The sequence below is a fragment of the Syngnathus acus genome, chromosome 9 (genome assembly GCF_901709675.1).
Source record: "Syngnathus acus chromosome 9, fSynAcu1.2, whole genome shotgun sequence".
In the NCBI taxonomy this organism is placed as follows: Eukaryota; Metazoa; Chordata; class Actinopteri; order Syngnathiformes; family Syngnathidae; genus Syngnathus; species Syngnathus acus.
Window position 1 is genome coordinate 12,973,211 of NC_051094.1, and position 19,030 is coordinate 12,992,240.

At 40.9% G+C, this 19,030-nt stretch overlaps 1 protein-coding gene across 8 annotated transcripts in view; it reads left to right on the plus strand.

The window, feature by feature from the left end:
- Positions 1–19,030, plus strand: part of fbrsl1 (fibrosin-like 1) — a 223,067-nt gene that overhangs the window by 51,447 nt on the left and 152,590 nt on the right. The window lies entirely within an intron of this gene.

The window sequence follows — 19,030 nt, forward strand, 5'->3', positions numbered from 1 at the left end:
CTGCGAGGCGTGCTGTTGCTTGGCATGGCGCCTGAGTGGGTGCAGCTCAGCTCAGGATACTCAGAGCCCGTTTCTAGCCACATTCATCTGCCTGCAGCCCATTTCACTTGTTGATCAAGTCAATCTGCACCATGAGTCATATTCACTAAACTTGGAGTCTTCTCTGAACAAAGGGTATTGTAATGCTTTTGTAGCATCGTGTTTTCTGTAAATTTGCCAACATTTTTGTATGCCACCTGTAAACATTAGATTTAAAGTTAAAGTTAAAGTCCCAATGATCGTCACACACACACCTGGGTGTGGTGAAATTTGTCCTCTGCATTTAACCCACCCCCGTGTGATTTTAATCCATCCCCTGGGGGAGAGGGGAGCAGTGAGCAGCAGCGGTGCCGCGCTCGGGAATCAGTTGGTGATCTAACCCCCCAATTCCAACCCTTAATGCCGAGTGCCAAGCAGGGAGGCAATGGGTCCCATTTTTATAGTCTTTGGTATGACCCGGCCGGGGTTTGAACCCACAACCTTCCAGTCTCAGGGCGGACACTCTACCACTAGGCCACTGAGCTGTTTATTGATTACCCTGGATTATATTATTGTGTTTTTACAAACGTACCGAGTTTCTCAAGGCTCGAAGTAAGCGCTTTCGCATCACTGTTTACGACGTGATTTGTGTATATTGCCCCTGTGATGTATTTACATTATTTGGCCTGTTGTAGCTCAGAGGCTTTAATTCCACATGCGTATGAGACTTTCAGACTCCGATAAGTCATACATTATTTTTCATTCAGTCCCTCCAGGTCAAATGGCTCGCATAAAGGAATTAAAACAATATCTTGCGATGCACCTACTATTAGATCACCTGCAAATTTCACCTCCTTGATTTAATTACGGGCTTGAAAAGCCTGTAAGTGGTAACCTCATAAAGGAGGCCTGCACTTTTGTAGCACAAGGATTGAACTGCAATTTAGCTAAGAGCGTTACTAGAAGACACAATAATAGGGAGAGCATGTCAGTCGTTGGGGCGGAGGCTGTGCTGGAGAGAAAGCGTGACTCAAAATTCACCTGCATGAGTCAGTTAATTTGTTGAATATTTAATTTAGAATTTTTTTTTATCGCAATCAAATGCCAGTTGTAAGAGTACATTCTGAACTGTCAAGCTGCCCTTGTGCACAACTATGACACATTTTCTCTTTTTTTCCTTTGGGGGAGAAGTGTTACACAATGGGCAAAGAAAATGTGAAACACAGCCACTCTTGATTTTTTTTCACTTCTTGTGACGTACATTGAGGTCTTAAGATGTTATGCTCATGAATGATGGCGATTTAAACTCCTCGGAAATTCTCTCTAATATCATAGGGGGTTTTACCATAGTTATTAATTGTACAACTTTTGTAATGCTTGTCTTTGGAGGCTCCCTGCAGTTTCTGGAATTCTTACTTTTTTCTGACTATTACCTAGACATTTTTGAAAATGGTATGCTTCCAAATGTATGGCAACTGTATCAATCCTATATCCAATATCATCAATATAATTAATATAAACTAGAAAATAGACCACTTGCCATTATACTCTCATGCAATACGAGTGACTTTCTTCACAGAACAGAGAAAGCTGTTACAGCTGTAAAGAGAGACCAACTTGTCCTGTTTTAAGTTCAACATTTGTTTCCTCTGGAAATTTAATGTGACAAGAAATTGCGAATCAAATAACATTCATACGCCAGAAATAGTGTCTATGAATTTTATTACAGTATTGTCCTTCAGGCTCACAGACACAAGACTGTGGGAGATGGGAAGAAAGACAAAGATACATCAATTAAGCAGGGAAAAAAAACTGTTGAAGTCAGACAATATCTGTGCCTGCTGTGCTTCTTCGGGTGAATACTGCATGGAACAGAGAGCAGTGATTAATGAAAAGACATGCAAGGCACTTGATCCACGCACACGCACACATCTACAGTGTCACAGACAACTAGCCATAATCATTGAGATATTTCAGCGCTAGCTCAGAGCAAAAGCTCAAGGGATGAATAAGCTCGGGAACATTAAATTAGCAGAGATCCATGGTCATGCTCGATAGCGAGCACACTAGGCTGGCATTAGATTGAGAAACAGAATTCTCCAGGATACGTGACGAACAGATTGCCAATATTATTTTTATCGTGATTTCAATCCTACACTTACATCAGATGCATATTTTTCTGTGGTTATGAGACTTTGCCCGTAGTGGGGAGGTTTTAGCCATAATATATGTAGTATGTGTAGAGACATGATTTCTTTGTGCTTGGCTGGCAGGGTCCTTGTGATTACTTTCTTTATGTACCTAATTTATTAAAAGTGAAACCACCCGGGCCACATCATATCAGTTTTGTATCAGGTGCAAAATATGTAACTATAGCAACAGATACGTATACTGCCCCCGGTAGACATTTAATAAGAGAAGACAGCGGGGAGAGACTCTTCATTAAAATCAAGCATCATGATTTACATGATCATTGTGGTGCAGCACAGAATAATGTGCGTTGTGTAATGTTAAGTATCAGAGGTGCCTACAAAGGCTCTCTCAAGAGCTGGTTATCACAGTTCAGGCTGGAGTACAAATGAGCTCATGTTTTATTCTCAGCAGTTTTCATCAAAAACATCCATACACAAAGTCCACTACAGATCATTAAAATGGTTGCCAAATGTTGTGATTTGCACTGAGGGAAATGACAGCATTAATTTCATAGAGAATGTCTTAAAGCAGCAAAACATGCAAATATAACCGTTTTCAAAAGCAGCGTGTCGGTTGCCTGCAAAAAGCACACCAGGCGGTAGCAAGTAAGCCGACGTTTGAAGTCAATCAGGTCAACCGAGTAGGAGAAGGAAGCCAAAGTATGACCCCCTGTTGGTGTGAAAAATGGGCCAAAATTACTCAAATACTCATAACTCACTTGCTAACCTCCAGTTTTCATCGCACCGGGACAGGGCTCCGATAAACCAATCTAAGGGGGCGCTACAGACTTTTTTTTTTTTTTTTGCATTTGTGTATGGCCACTTTAAAATATTAATTTGTTTTGTACAAAATTTGGTGAGTTTGCTTTCATGTTTGGTTCCTCCAAAATGAGAGTCTTTACGGAGAAGACTATTAATATTAATTTTTACAAAAACAATAGGCCTGAATTAAACACGTTATTTTCTTTCCCAAAGTCACAGACAGCCACAGCAGAAGGGTCAAAGAGCGACTCTGGAGTCACGGCTTGTCCACCCCTGTATTAGGGGTTGCATAGGCTACTCGACTAGTCAACGAAACACTATTTGTTCAGAGCTTCATGTCAAGTAGTTGCTCATTATGCGTTTTTGCCCTGCTTGATGAGAAGGCAGAGAGCCGCTTACAGCAAAAGATGAGAGGATTGACTGTCACCATAATTGATTTAAACGGTCCTCTTTTTCCGAATATATTGCTTTGGTAAGTAAGAGTGACCATTAAAGCAGAAGAAAATAGGCTTGAGCGGGATTTAGGAGAAGAGAAAAAAACGTTTTGCCCTGAAATATCAAACTCCAAGGAAAGCAGGAAATTATTCTACTGCCCACAGATGTTAATGATTATTTGCAAACGTGGTAAATCCCCACCATGCGAGGGTCGTTGCTACGGTGGGCTCAAGACTGGGACAGGTTTCCCCGTTTGGTCAAATTGTGCAAACATTACACAACAGTAGGTGGGTATTAACCCAGCCCTTGTAAACAGCTGAGTTGCCGTTTGGTGTTATATACGATTCTCTATCAATTTTGTTTATAAGATGTCTATTCTCAGTGACTATATTGCCAAGCATTCTTTCATTCTCTAATGTCTGAAAAGAAAAATCAATGACATCACCAGAGATGAGTCGATATCGACCTGGCTTTCATCGCAGCAATGTCGATTTGAAAAAATCTGCCATATAACTCCCAATACATACGTCATTTTCTTTTCTGTCTTTTCTTTTTATTTTAAATGGAAAAACATTGACAGACCAGCCATTCAAAACTTGATACTAGGCAATTTTGATATATGTCACAGTGTCACAGCTGTATGGCTTGTATACGACAGAAGGAGCAGTTGTTTCAGATGTGCTGTTTCACACTTCGTGTTGCTCTCCACCATCATTTGCGAAACCCGATTTTCTCCTTGTTAGATCTGCATCAATTTGTTTAAGGTAATTAGCACTTCAATTATCAGCTTTTAATTGCCGCTTGGTTTGACAAATGTGTTTTTGCACGAGTGTGCCTGTTCAACATCTTTTGCACATTGCTTACTCACACTCACTGTGTTTGTTTGTTTATTTAAACATTCACTATCTCTGTGCCAGTGCCTTTCTTGCTGTGATGAAATTATCACATATAAGGCAGCATCTAACCATGTAAGTGTCATCTTTGCCACTTCAGCCCATTTGACTCTCACATTAATTGGATCTGCTGTGGCTCCTGCCCTTGTTTTAGTAACCCTGTCTAGAGGGGCATTGCAACCAGCAAAACTGGACATTAACTCAGATGGATTAAATGGGATTAGATGTGTCACAGAGACAGATGTGATCCTTTGCAGCTACTGTTCTTTGTTAAAACAGATTTGCCGTGGTACAATACTGACCCCTGCTGCTTGTAAACCGCACATCTCACATGCAATGTGTTGCTGAGTTATATAAAGCTTAGCCTGTTACCAAGTTGCCCAATATCGTCCATTGGGGGTCGCTGTTCCCATTCGGAAAAACATGGAGGGGAAAATATCAGACACAATTACCCCCCACCTCTGCCATCTTTGCATTCGGGCTGAAGTCTGCCTGGCTGGATTTGCAATATTGAGCCCCGGAGGGGTGGGTCTTTTGCAGGTTCCATCAACATGTTTCCTGCAGTGTCTTGTAATGGAGGCTTAATGTGACCATAGCCAGCATATTGCCATTAAAATATCAGCTTCGGAGATAATCAAATCCTGCCGGAACATGGAACTCTTGTGTGGGTGTTGTTGTTGTTTCCACCATTTACTTGCCAATTTAAATATCAAGCAGTGTTGCTACACAAGGTCAAATATATGTATGTGCATGTATTAAGGACACTAATTAATAAGATGACGAGGAGATGAGATGATATAGGATTTACTTAAAACAATTTAAACAGATGACTCACATGCTTTTGCTGTACACCTTCACATAGCGTCACTTTTATTCTTTGTGAAGTGGTGGCTTGTTTTTGATACCTTGCACCACTTTTTAAAGTCAATTCACACAGTAGCAATTGTAGCAAGGTCTATAATTGTGTTTTCATGTAGTATAGATCCTTCCATTAGGCCCCTGGGTCTGCAGGCAGTTATACGATGACAGCTGACAAGGGGGTGTGGCTCCTTTGAGGGAGAAGTGGCTTGTATATGCGGTGGGGGGGACCACACGCACAAAAGCCACAATTACTTCCTGGAAGGTCCCCAGAGCTCAGTTGGAGTGTGTATGTAAAATGATGTGGGAGAGGCCATTTGTAAAACAAAGAGAGAGGAGGTGTATGTGTGAAAGGGGGATAAGAATGATTGCTTTTGCACAATAGCGCATGTATAGCCTGAGGCGGGGGTCGGGGTGCGGGGCTGGCTTGACGTGCCAGACGTGGTTTTGACATACCCCCTGGCAATCCCTAAAGTGCAGGACCAGATGGAGGTGTGGTTCTTGTGGTTGACCCCTTCGAGGGAAGCGGGTTAGAGTTTGTCCTCTGAGCCATGAAGGCAGGCGATTCCCCATGGGCTTGACCTCTCAACACATATGAGTCTGAAACTCTCAGTGGGTTCCAGATAAACTCACACGGTTAATATGTTGTTGTTATTAGCTTGTGTGCATGTGTTTGTGTCAAACTCATTTCTTTCGCGGGCCGCATTGTAGTCATAGCTTCTTTCGGATGGCCATTATGACTGTCAACCCAAATAAATGTATGAGCACGTCATATATACAGTAAAAGCTACCAAAGAAACTGACAAATAACTCGTTTTTAAATCAGACGAGTAAAAACTGGTCAAATATAAAAAAAAAAAAAGATATTTAAAAGTGAAGACAATTTGCAATTCTAGTAATGAGACACGAATTTGATGCACAATTTGTCTTTGCGGGCCACATAAAATGATGTGGCGGGCTGTATCTGGTCCCCGGGCCTTGAGTTTGACACCTGTGCACTAAAGAATTCCTATGGCTACATTCAAGGTTAACAATTTATGTATACTCTTAGGCAACGTTCATACCAACTCAAATCCTATTTTATGGGACCTGTATCTGATTTTTTTAAAGACAGTCTGAATGGCTCAATTCCGTTTCTTTTTTCAAATTCGATCTGGGCTTGGCTCATTTCTCGCAAATACTGTATTTCCACCTCTTCCTGAATCGCTCCTCTGTGGATATGAGATAATAAAAAGACACTCCTGCTCGTTAGCCCACATTTATTTCCACAAGTACTACACTGAGAGTAACGTTGTCTTATTCTTGTGCGCATACGGGTCACTTTTCTGACGCCTATGTTCACACACCAGATGGACTGAGGGCGTATCTAAATATAGAATGTTTATGCTTATACACCAAAAATTCAGAGTTCATTAAAAAAAATTGAGCATTAAGAAATGAGGTGTGAATGTAGCCTGGATAGTACAAGAAAAATATCCTCTGTGATCTAAACACTCTTACCACAAAACTGTGTCAGTTACAATCATACACATAAGACAGCACAGGCACATTGTTCATATTTCCTTTCCACTCACTCTCAGATGCAGTGAGCCTTGCAGAGGAGCATACACTTGGTTGCACTGTTCATCTATGTGTCTGTGCCCTTCAGACCTGACAGCGGGGCATTAAATATTAGTGACGTTTTACAGTGGGGTTTCTAACATGGTTATTCCAGTCAGTGGGCTTGTCTTCCCAGTGTCTGCACCCATGCGGGGCTTTGGTTTCACAGCAGTGGAGCCAATGTAGCTTCAGGGGGTCTGCTTGCAGCCATGTAGTTAACACACAAACATGTACAATGTTAAAACGGAAGCATGAGTGGGCACAGAAACACATACAAGGATCTGGTGCACGATTGTAACGCGGATGCATTTTGGTACATTCTTAACTTGAGGCACACACCTGGCACTCAGTCGAGCACAAATCCCCTTGCGCTTTCTGTCTCAGCTGTTCTCATGTACCGTATTTTCTGGACTATATGGTGCACCTAAAAACCTAAAATTTTCTCAAAAGCCGACAGTGGCCTTATAGTCCGGTGCGCCTTATATATGGACCAAATTCCTAAATTTAAACTGGCCCGAAGCATTGTGTCATGAAATTAATCACAAGTGGCCCACTGAAGACTATGAATCATGAATCAAAAAGACTATGGATCATTATTTTGTGATTATAAAGTAATTTGTTGCGTCTGAAGTTGAAATAAAAAAGATAAAATGGAGAATGATTTGATTTGGATTAAAAATCTGACATGATGCATTAATGGTGCACCTTCGTGCGCCTTATGTAAGGACAAAGTTTTAAAATGGGCCATTCATTGAAGGTGCACCTTATAGTCCGGTGCGCCTTATAGTCCGGAAAATACGGTAACTTGGTATAATCAAGTGGCATACAATATTATGTGAATCCCAAAAAATAAGTTTAGTCATTTAATAGTTTCCAAAACAAAAGTAATTATGGCGATAGAGAACCGATTTTAATTATTGCTGCCTACCTGTGGTGAAAAACATGACACTTCCCCCAACTGCGGTCCCTTCTGAAGGTTTCTTATGTTTCCCCAGATATTTTTTTTTAGTTTTTCCTTACCCTCCTGGGGGTTAAGATTATGGGATGTCGTAAAAATTGTCAACCATGGGCCTGTGAAGCCCTTTGAGACTTTTCTGCGTTTAAGGGTTATATAAATACATTTGACTTGACTTGACTTAGCTCCCCCACCCTTACACCTTGTTTCCTGGTCACGTGTTTGTCATTAGTGTGTTTATTTACTTCCCTTTTTAACTATGTCTGGGCATTGTAGGTGTAAATTCTCTGTGTGGTCAGTCTCCAAACCCCCACTCTTACTCTGTCTTGCCTGCTCCCCTGTGCTCGGGTCCACCTTGCTTCACTCTGGCATAACCAAGCCTCATTAAAAAATAAAAAAAATACATCATGTTTTTGTGATTTGTGAAATGGAAGCCTGTAACCAGCAATTGAGTGTTACACTTTTAATTGTTATGATGTTCAGTTATGTGATTTATCTTTCACCGTTTTCGTTTTAGGGTTATTTGATATTTGGCTTCATATAAAGACCCTGTAAAGCAAAAATAAAGATATTTTATAAATTGGCCCCTTGAAGAAGAATGGTGTTCAGAAGAAGTCTTAATTGTTTAACAACTACCTTTTCTTGCTATATCTATGAGTGGTGCCACATAGGGCACTCACCTCAGACACACACGCCAAACATTGGCACAAGGCCGGCACATTTTGCTCAGATTTTATGAGGTACACGTGACAAGCGGAGGGTCTCATAACAGGAAGCGGTATCAGTTTCTATTTATGGCAGCCCAAACTGTTAGCAAGGTTGGAAAACTTCTTGCACAAAAAGTGTCTCTGAACACAAGATATTACAAGCGATCAAATTACTATTTGGATTTTCACTTCACTTTTTGAGTGCAATTGCCGGCAAATCAAGGGACAGTAAAACACGTGAAAAAAATGACTTTGAAGGACAGTTTTGTGTTGTGTTTAATATTTGAGTGAGTTATTCACAAGGAATCGAGGCAGTGCTTCGACACGGTCATTTGGCAAAACCTTTTTATAGGAAGTGTCAATTAGTCGCTTATTTTCCACTCTTCATGGCAGCACTTGACTTCTACTCACCATGAAGAGAGATTTCTGTCATCCAGTTTTAAAAGTGGTTTGGCGAAAATAATGATAGAGTAGAGCAGAAGAAATTCCATAAAAGATAGAGGTCATTGTTCCAGCTACTCTTTTATACATTTGGTGGGTTTGTCACATATGCCTCCTGGTGTTTCAGATGGGGTTTTTTTTTTTTTTTTTGCTTTTTCATCGACAAACGTCCTCCCCAGTGCCACCCCAGCCACTCTTGACAGAATTGATCAGGCGTAATTGGAGGGAGTCAGAGCTCAGGCAAGTGGCAGTAAATAAATTTGCCTAGTGTTAATTGCAGATTTTACTATGTCAGTGTGTGGCAGTCTAAGGAGTAGCAAAACACTTAGCCACTGGTTGACAATAGAAGATTAATTGGATGCCTCCAATGAGTATAATTAGACTGATTGTTCAGAGAGATAAAAGAAAGGTTTTATGTGTGCTGCAGCAGTCTCAGCGCTTACGTTCATCTTCCTCCCTTACAGTGAACGTCCCTGAGAGGCAGCTTCTCTTGTATCCTGTACAGTTATTCCTCTCTAACTGTAAGAGTGTTGCAACCACTGCACACAGGCAGATTTACTGTTATTGAGCCCTCTTGATAAGATCCCTTCACAGGAGAATGGTCCAATCTTGTGTTCTAGGTATAGTACAGCTTATGTATCCATGATGCGTGGGCATAGTGAACAGTCCAGAGTTTTCGGCCTGACCTGGAAACTACCAACTGGTTTGTGCAAGATTTCTTATTCATTGTCCAGTCTGTTCCAGTCTGAGGCCATTCATTTACCAAGCACAAATTATTTGGAAGCCTCACTTGATTGTCTGGCTTTGCCAGAACCATCATCAGCTGCAGCAGCCAGAAGTGTTGGAGCTATTTCGCCATTTCACAAACTCTCTGGTGCTGGGATACACACAGATCTGACAGAAATATCTTGGACAGTATCCAACCAGAGAAGAGGCCTTCACACATTACTTCAAAAGAGGAAGGGAGAGCAAAACTAGTACAGGATTCATGAGTGCTAGTTACCCACAAGTGGCTGTGTGGTAGCTGATACAATACATATAACATTTGAAGAGGAAATAATATAACACCACATAAAGAGATCTGATATGTCATCTACTTTTAGATTGTAAGCTTTCCATTGAAATATAAACCAACATTTTGATAAGGTAGAATTTCCTTGGAAAAGGGGTGTCAGGGGTGCTATTCATTCGAAGGTTTTAAAGTGCTCACTTGCTTACTATAAAGTCTGCTGATGGGTGAGTGAATTCTGTAGAATCATGTGGGTCACAAATAAATCATTTATAAGCCCAGAGAACCTGAGTGGCAACCCCATGACTGCCAAAGATAAGGGTTCTATGATTTAAAACAATACAAATAAGTATAAAGTATAAAATATATTCATTTTTCCATCCGACCAGCTAGCTGTCTAGCGAGCCTAATCGTAGGTCTTTGCCTAGATTTCCATTTTTAAACAAATCCAGTCATCTATTTTATGAACCATTTTAGGAGGGGGACACCCTGAACAGGTTGCCAGCCAATGGCAGGGAACACCTAGACAAACAACCATTCACACTCTAAATCACACCTACAGAAAATTTGAAGTGGTCAATAGGCCTACCATGTATGTTTTTGGAACGTAGGAGGAAATGGGAGTACCCGCAGGAAAACCACGCAAGCACGGGGAGAACATGCAAACTCCACACAGGAAGTCCGTAACCTCTGAACTTTGAGGCGGATGTGCCCCACCGTGCCACCCTATTTTAAAAAAATTCTTATAAATTAAACGTTCAATAAGTGGATCAACATAATCCGAGCAATATCCATTTATTGGCCTCTCTGTTCTAGTGAACAATGTGCTTGTCCTTACTTAAAAATATCGTCTGACATCTACAAAGAACCTTTTGGTCGTTGGTTGTTACCATGGACACCTGTCATGTTTCTGCCGCTATCAGAGTGTGAAAATAATGTTGGGTTTCTGACCTGAACAAAGAGACTTAAAAAGTCACCAACCTTTCCTGCTTGATAAGGAGACAGCCTGGGGGAGGTTGGCTGATCTGAGCAGAGCAGGGCTGCTGAGTGCTGTGGGTGCCGAGGGTTGAAGACCTTGACTCCTGCACCTGTGACGTGATGGAGGGATTTGGCCTTGCAGCAAAAAGAGACAGAGGCCTTTGCTCAAAGCCAAAAGTACCTTAGGGAGACATTTTGATGCATGATGGATGGAATGAAATACAATAAAATGGGATCAACCAGAGCAGCAGTTACTGGTGAAGAGGAGGTGATTGCTACAGCCCTTTGGCAATACTCCACTAAAGGCTGCTTTCTGTCTTACGCATTTCACCATAACGTATTCCCTCTGGTGCCTTGAGAGAAAACTGCCTGTTTTAAGACGTTTCGAAATATAAGCTCATCGACATATCTGTTTTACTCAGTCGAGCATAAAATGGGAAAGTGTATCTCCTTCGAAAAGCATACTGGCCTTGGATAAAAGTCGGAAATATTAGAACGGCATTCATGGCTTTAGCGTTTTATCGTTGTTGTGTTTATGTTTTAGCTCATTTATTTAGTATTGTCTTTTGGTCATTGGCTTTGACTATATTTCTGTAACATAGCACCCGTATAATCTGCGATAAAAACAAAAAAGTTTGACATTTACCTATACTTAGCTCCAGAAGTTGTTGGACAATGAGCGACTTTGTCTTTTTGAACATAAACCGGGATTGATTTGGGTGGAGGTGGAGGGATGAGGGTAGGGGTATCAATTTAACATTACAGGCATTTTATAAACCGTAACTTCATTTCCAGGTGCTCAATAATAACTGACATAATTGTAATGAAAAAAAAACAAAACAAAAAAAAATTTATGAATTTATTTTTCTGAGACGCTTCGGTGGGCTTTCACTTGAGCAACCCTCATTTGCTACTTGATTTTGGCCCTTGCTGCATCCACATTTGACTTTTACTTTCTGAGACTATATACCCTTAAAGGTGACAAAATTTGCTGTGTTCGTGGTTAATTCCACATAATGTGCAAGGATTTGAGGAATTTTATTTTTATACCCATTTTTACACTCATTTGCACAGAACAAGACATAAAATACAATACACAATGTCCGGTTATGTTATCCGGTAAAGACACGTGAGAACAAAAAATAGAACAAAAAAATAAGATGAAATAAAAAAAATAAAAAACAAGCAAAATGCTTATTCATGCTTTGAATGTGTGCAAATACGTTGAGGCTACAGACATTTTTTTGAATTAGCAGACAGCTTCCGGAAAGAATCTTTTCCTCAGATTCGTAGTCTTGCTCCGTAGCCTCCTGCCTGAGGGGAGAGGATGGAAGTGTGTGGGGTCGGTTGGGTCCCTGATGATATCCATTTTCCACATTTACTGGTGAAGAGGTCTTTGATTGTGGTAAGGTTGTACTCTTTTGAGCAGCTTTTACTTTGTGAAGCCCTTCTTTCTTCAGCCGAGCGGTTCCTCTGCCACACCTTGCTGGTGCTGAGGAGACTGTTCTGAGGTCCACCACTATCTTCTTGGTCTTCTTGACATTTAAGCAAGATTATCTTTTTACCATTCCACCAGATGCTCTACCCCTTCTCTGACTCTAACTCATCGTTCTTCGTGATGAGTCCCACGACCACTGTGTCACCTGCACACTGCACGTTCAGGAATTTCAGTATTGTGAACAAGAAAGGGTGCGGCACACAGTCCTTGAGCAATCCAATGTTGAGGGTTGTGGACCCCGGCAGTCTGTGGTACATTGGTCAGGACGACCACAACCCAGTTCCACAGTGATGGACGCAGTTGTGTGGAAGACAGAGGAGAAATCAAGGAAGAGCAGGTGGCCATAGAGGTTCCTGGTTTTTGTTGGACCACTGACAATATGGTATTACCAGGAGAATGTTTCTTCATACAGGCATACTGGTGAAGGTCCATAGCGATCACAAAATCTTAGATTTGACAACATCGTAGTTTGTACCAAGAGTTTTGTATTCATAAGGTGAGTGGTAGGGAAAAAAAACCTCTAACACATACCTGAAAGACGTCAGCTCATGGTTTTGTCTCAAATGTTGTTTTATTTTGTCCAGCGGGCGTCCCCCTTCTGGTCCCACTTGGCTTATGACCACTAGGGTTGGCCGAGAAGTCACGGCCACTGATTAACTCTGCTATTTATGGCTCAAGCTCGTCTAACTGCAGCTCCAGAGATGGGAAATATTGCTCACTTAGCAGGATTACTGGGTGCTGTAATGCCCCAAAGGCCTGCTTTATGGCAAGCCATAAATGTTCCCAGGGAGAGGCAGCGAGAGTCGGATTGATTAGTGCGGCGGAGAAAAGTCGATCCGTTACCCACGCCCTACGAGGGAGCAATGTGATGGATGCATCTGGGAGGTGGAGAGAGGCACTGAAAGCAAGGGGAGGGCACTTTGCTCAGCACCGTGCCACTTCTGGATACCCCCACAGTGACACAAGATTGAATGCCATCATTGGTTGCACGGCCCGCAGGAGCTTGTCAGGCAGTCACGTAGCTATAGCCCTGCTACGCAGTGACCCTTCACTTTTCCACTGGCAGAAAAAATGTGGAGACGACCTTGCTACGTGCTTCCATTTAGGAAAGTCCCCCTTGATTTTTTGCATCCTGGATATGGTGCCATTGGAAAGCTAGATTCCAATGACAGTAGAGGTGATATAGACCTATTTTTTGATAGAAACTATTGGCCTGATTGTCCGGTTCAGTCGTTCTTTAATCACCTGGACTCAGTGATTCTCCAATCCAGACTTCGGATTTACCGCGATTAAGATGTGAAAGAAGGAGACTTTACCGAAGAGCTGTGGTTTATTGACAACAAAGGCATTTGTTTTGGCTCTCTGGACATCATAAAATGTGGACTTGTGAATGTAATAAAAATATGTGAAAAGTCTAAAGCACACTTTAAATTTGGAAAGGCCTTTCAGCATGGTTTTATCCTTTGTCAAATAAATCAAAGTAATTTAATCAGAACGACATGTTAATGATGACAGAGTTTTCTATCATGCTTTAGAATGTAGTTTGTTGAAATCATTGACACACATTAACACACTTAACTGATTAAGAACGTTGTAATGCTTTGCTACTGGCCAAAACATCGTTCAGTTCAAGTATAAAAGCATTTTAAATTTACCAGAGGAATTCAAGATTAAATGTTTTCATTTGTCATGTGCACAATAAAAAAATTGCAAAACAAAGTTTTCTTTTCTAGTGTAGTTCTGCATTTAGTCTCCCTTCTCTCATAGAAGATTACAAATGATTTTTAGAAAGAGCTATTTTAAGCTAAATAATGAAGGAAAGGAGTGGGCAAGGCAATGTACTTAATTATTTTAGTGACTTTTGCAAATGATTTTTAAAAAGAGCTACTCTAAGCTAAATAATAAAGAAAAAGGAGTGGGCAAGGAACTTAATTATTTTAGTGATTTGTTTCTAAATACATTAAATACTATCTGTGCATCCTTAAAACGTTCTGAGCAGTCTGGAGGGAATTCCAAATGTTCTCAGTTTCCCTACAAAGTATAGTCCCCCATGAGCCTCCCTGATGATGAGATGTGTGATGTGGATAGCAAGGACTTTAAATTTGAAGGTTTTCACCCTCTCCACCTGATGACAAGCGGTGCAAGGTTCTCTTTCGTGCACCTTGGGTCAATAGTAATCTCTTTAGTCTTTACAAAATTTAAAATGAGATTATCTTCATCGCTCCATGACACCAGCTGAGCCACCTCATATATGTAGGCTGTTTCTTCTCCACTGGTAACCAGTCCAATGACTGTCATGTCATCAGCAAACTGGATGATATTGGTGTCATCCTGTACAGGATAAGGCTCAGCACAAAGACTTCGAGGCTCATTGTTGCCAACTCCGTCTTTTGTGGGGTCCAGCACCCATCTGGAGAGAAAATGTTAGTCTTCATGTAAACAGCATCTCAGCAAGCCTGCTGAGCTGATGCTGAGCTGCAGTCAAACAGCAGTTGAACAGACATCTCTCCATTTATTTTCTTTCTGTGATGCCTGTATGGACGACTGTGGTACCAACATGGGGCGGTTCTCATGATGAGCAAACTGGGTGGGGTCTAGTGACTGCATTCTTTATTTGTGTCATAACTTTTTTTGTTCGGTCTGCAATTGAAGATTGGATCAAAGTTGTTGATGTATCCAGATGCTGTACTACAAGTAGAAGTTTGGACCCAAGTGTTAAAGGATTTCCTGTCCCTGTTTATTTGCTCATTTGTGTAAAAACGAAAAAAGAGAAGAAGCACATAAGTGTTAAATGATTTCCTGTGCCCGTTTATTTTCTCATTTGTGTAAAAACGAAAGAAGAAAGGGAGAAACAGATTTACGGTTTAACAGCATCGATAAATTAATTTTAGTGGCGAACATCAACCAGCTCAGTTAACACAGCTTCCGTAAGACCTGAGGGCCAGAAGCAATAAATACTACAAAAATAACAGCATGAAAGCTAAGTGGCAGGACATAATATACCAGCTCTTTCCCGGATGTAGTGATTTCTTTTAACATGACGCCTGCTAGACCTCTCACCTTATCCGTCTGGCTCCCTGCTGTTGTCCAGATCGGACTACAGTGGTCCCCTTTGAATAGCTTAAATGTTTTACAGCTGTGTTGGCTGCACATGATTGGTTAGAAATCTTCAGTTTAAAGAATTTGGTTGAAATCCATATCAAAGTTAAAACACTACATAACATCAAAGTGGGGTATTTATACGCATATTTGCACTTACAAACCATGCTGTGCACAGTACATCGTATTCAACCAATGTATGATTTCCATATTGTGCATCACATTTTGGTTTGATTTGTAGGAACAGAGAGAAAGGACCTGAAACTTGAACATGCGTGCATTTATGTGCGTCTTTATCTATGCTGTTTTACAGCTAATGAGCCCTACACATTATTAAGAAGAATTTATGCAAAATCTATGTGGCCTGCCACTTTTTTGGATTATGATCAAAACCATATCAGCAGGTGTTTTTTTTGTTTTGTTTTTTAACTCAAGACAAAAGTGTCCATTCCATTGCCATGCTGGCTCTTAGTTCTCTCTTATCAATTCTCTCAGCATTAGAGACAAATATATATTCAGCCACACGTATTTGTCATTATTTTCCAGCTACTAATTCCATAAGGTGTGACCCTTCTTTTCTGTAACTGACAATCCAACATGTTTTCATTTCATACTAAGTCCTGTTTCTTGTTTAACATGGTAAATCATAGGCCTGCCACCCAGCTAAAGCTGATTACAAAGCTTATCTGATACATGCAGACAAGTATGGCAGTAATGCAAATAGGGCTGGAGTCAAGATAATATAGAGCCCATCCACCATCAAAAAGCCTAGCAGGGGATAAGAGATAGCATATGATCATAGCATTTAATACGACAGCCCATTATAGCGAGCTTATTGCTGTATCTCTCCTATGTGTCTAAATCAAAACGTTACACACATTAAAAATGTGGCACAAACTATCTCAGGTTTTAGGGATTTAAATTGAAATCATTCAATAGTTTAAGGACATTTTAAATGTCTGCTTTTGGAAAAAAAAAAAAGGTTTTATTTATTGGTTCAAGCAGTCCAGTAAAATTGGATGTGTTTGCTCAAAAGGCAGTTTGTAATTCACTTTGGCAGTGAGTAAAAAACTTGAATGATTGGAAAGAATAACAGCCATCCTCAGTCCCACAGTTGATGTAACACAACCCACTACGTCAATCTAGGAACATTTGGAGGACCATTGTATGAATGGACCACAGGAACGCTTGTTTAAATTTGGCCCTGAGGTAAGTCAAAGGAAGACCCTGCTCAGCTGATGTTTTTTTTTAGTTTGGATTTGTAGAGCTAGACTAAGCATAGACTTTGCTTTCAACATAGGTACAGTAGAACCTCTGACTTACACCATTATTCGTTCCAGAAAATTGGTCCGAGTGTGATTCAATTTTTCCCGATAAGAAATAATTAAAAACGGATTCATTTAATTTGTTTCGGGAACACTTGGGGACGCGAAGACGCCGTCGGCTAGCCTCGACCCAGCTCGGAAAGCTGTTCAGGACTTCGGCGTTTCGTTCGGTTTGGAGGGTTGAAAAGCTTCCAATTTTTGGTTCGAAGCACGGCTTAAAAAAACAATCACGGTTTCAAAACTGGTGAAACTTTCCATCAGTGCTATGATTTTATTTTTGAGTTGTCAATGCAAGCTGATACGAGCCCTGATTCAACCTGTGCAGATTATCATGACCTGAATAACTGAGCATCAACAAAGACAAAAAAAAGCAACCACATTGTTACTTTTTATATTATGTCAGCAAGTTCCAAATTACTTGGGCAATTATGCTATTAGTATAAAAAATTGCCTTCACGAATATTAAGTCAATTATAGAGCAGCAATGAGGATTTCAAGGTGTATGATCTGAGCTTGGCATTATTGTTGACACAGCACAGTCCAAGTAAATGTCAAGCAGAATCAGGCTTCCTCGTCTGCTGCTCCCTAGCTCGCTCCACTGGTTCATTCCTCCGTTGCTTTGTTATTGATTTAGGGCCAAATGTGGTTTCTGTAGATAGAGCCTAGCTTGGCAGGTGTAGAGAGCTGTGATTTGAATAAAAGACAACCCCAGTTCAAACAGCAAGTGAAAAGCCCTGGAGCAGATCAATCAGAATGCTGCATCCAAAACACAAATGCCCAAACATATTGCAGTAAAAACATTTACATGCTTGCTCCAATGGTGTAACGTCAGCATAATAGATTGCATTTTAAAAAGCATTTACAGTATGTTCCACAGTCGTCTTTGTTCTACATTTACCTCGATGTATTTTATGTATAAACGACAACAACAAAAAGTATTGTCAAATAATACTATATTTTGGTAAAAACAACCAAAGACTAAAGACTACTTGTACATTTTTACAACAAGCTCTGCTATTTTATCCATTGGTGCATTTGAAATTATAAATACATTCACGTAATGTTGTAAAACACAATGTATATTTTCCATAACTGACATCATATGGATGGGCGGCACACTGGTTAGCACGTCCGCAGGTTCGATATTACCTCCGGCCCTCCCTGTGTGGAGTTTGCATGTTCTCCCCGTGCCTGCGTGCCGAGTGTGCAGTACAGAGCTCAAATGAGAGAATAAGTGAGTGGTCACACAAAGTAAATGTAAAAAAGTATCTGGCCTTCTTTTGGGTGCATGTAACACTGGATTTTTTGGTTATTGTTGTTGTCTCACGGTCAGAGCTTTCTCCTCAATCCTTCAGGGCTCTCTCTCCAGCTTCAGCTCCAGGCTCAAGCATTGACGGCTTGCTGTTGAGATTCAGCAGACAGGCACCTCCTCTAGGGAGCTGACATCATTAGAGCAGAGAGCAGCTCCCAGCTCCTCATCAGTGTCAGTAGGGGGAAGAAATAGAAAAGCGTAGAGAAAGTAAGAGTGGACAGTGTTTTAAAGCAGTCAAGGTCAAGAATGTGCCACAATTACCCCGGCAGAGCCATACCTTTGGAGCACATCTTGCTCCGGAATTCCCAACCTGCCAAAGTTGCTAAGGCCTCCCCTTAAAACAATTAACAATATCCCCCTGCCATTCCCAATACGAAGCATGCACAAATATTTCAGGGGGTAGATACAGCTGTCTGTCACAATTCTGTACATAATAAAGAAAAAAAACTCAATCAAAAACACCATTCTGCATTTCCTTAAATAATATATATTTTTGGATAAAGTACGTAAAGTTTTGCGTGACTTTGGTTGAACCACATTAGCTTCTATCAGACAACGCATAAAAAACAACCTTGCTTTCCCTGTTCTTCGTGTTATAGGATAACAAATGTATTTTCCTTCTGTATGAGATGCAGCAAGATTTCAGGTGCTGCTCTTCCATGGGTCTATTTAGTATACTGTACATTCTCTTCTTTGCATATTAGGAGACCAAGGTGACACGTGTTTTCTTGGGCAGTGGTTATGAATGTGTCAGCATGTATTCATACTAAACGTTTACTGCTTCAAAGAAGAGTCAGTTTGCCAAAAAAGACTTGTGGTGACTGAGCGCCATCTTCATTTTCTTTAACCCCTCATGTCGGACCTCGTGTGGGCAGCAACATTTAAGGTACTAAAAGTGGGTGGTCCTTACTGTAAAAGGTTGTCCAAAGCCATGAAGTGGGCCCCATGC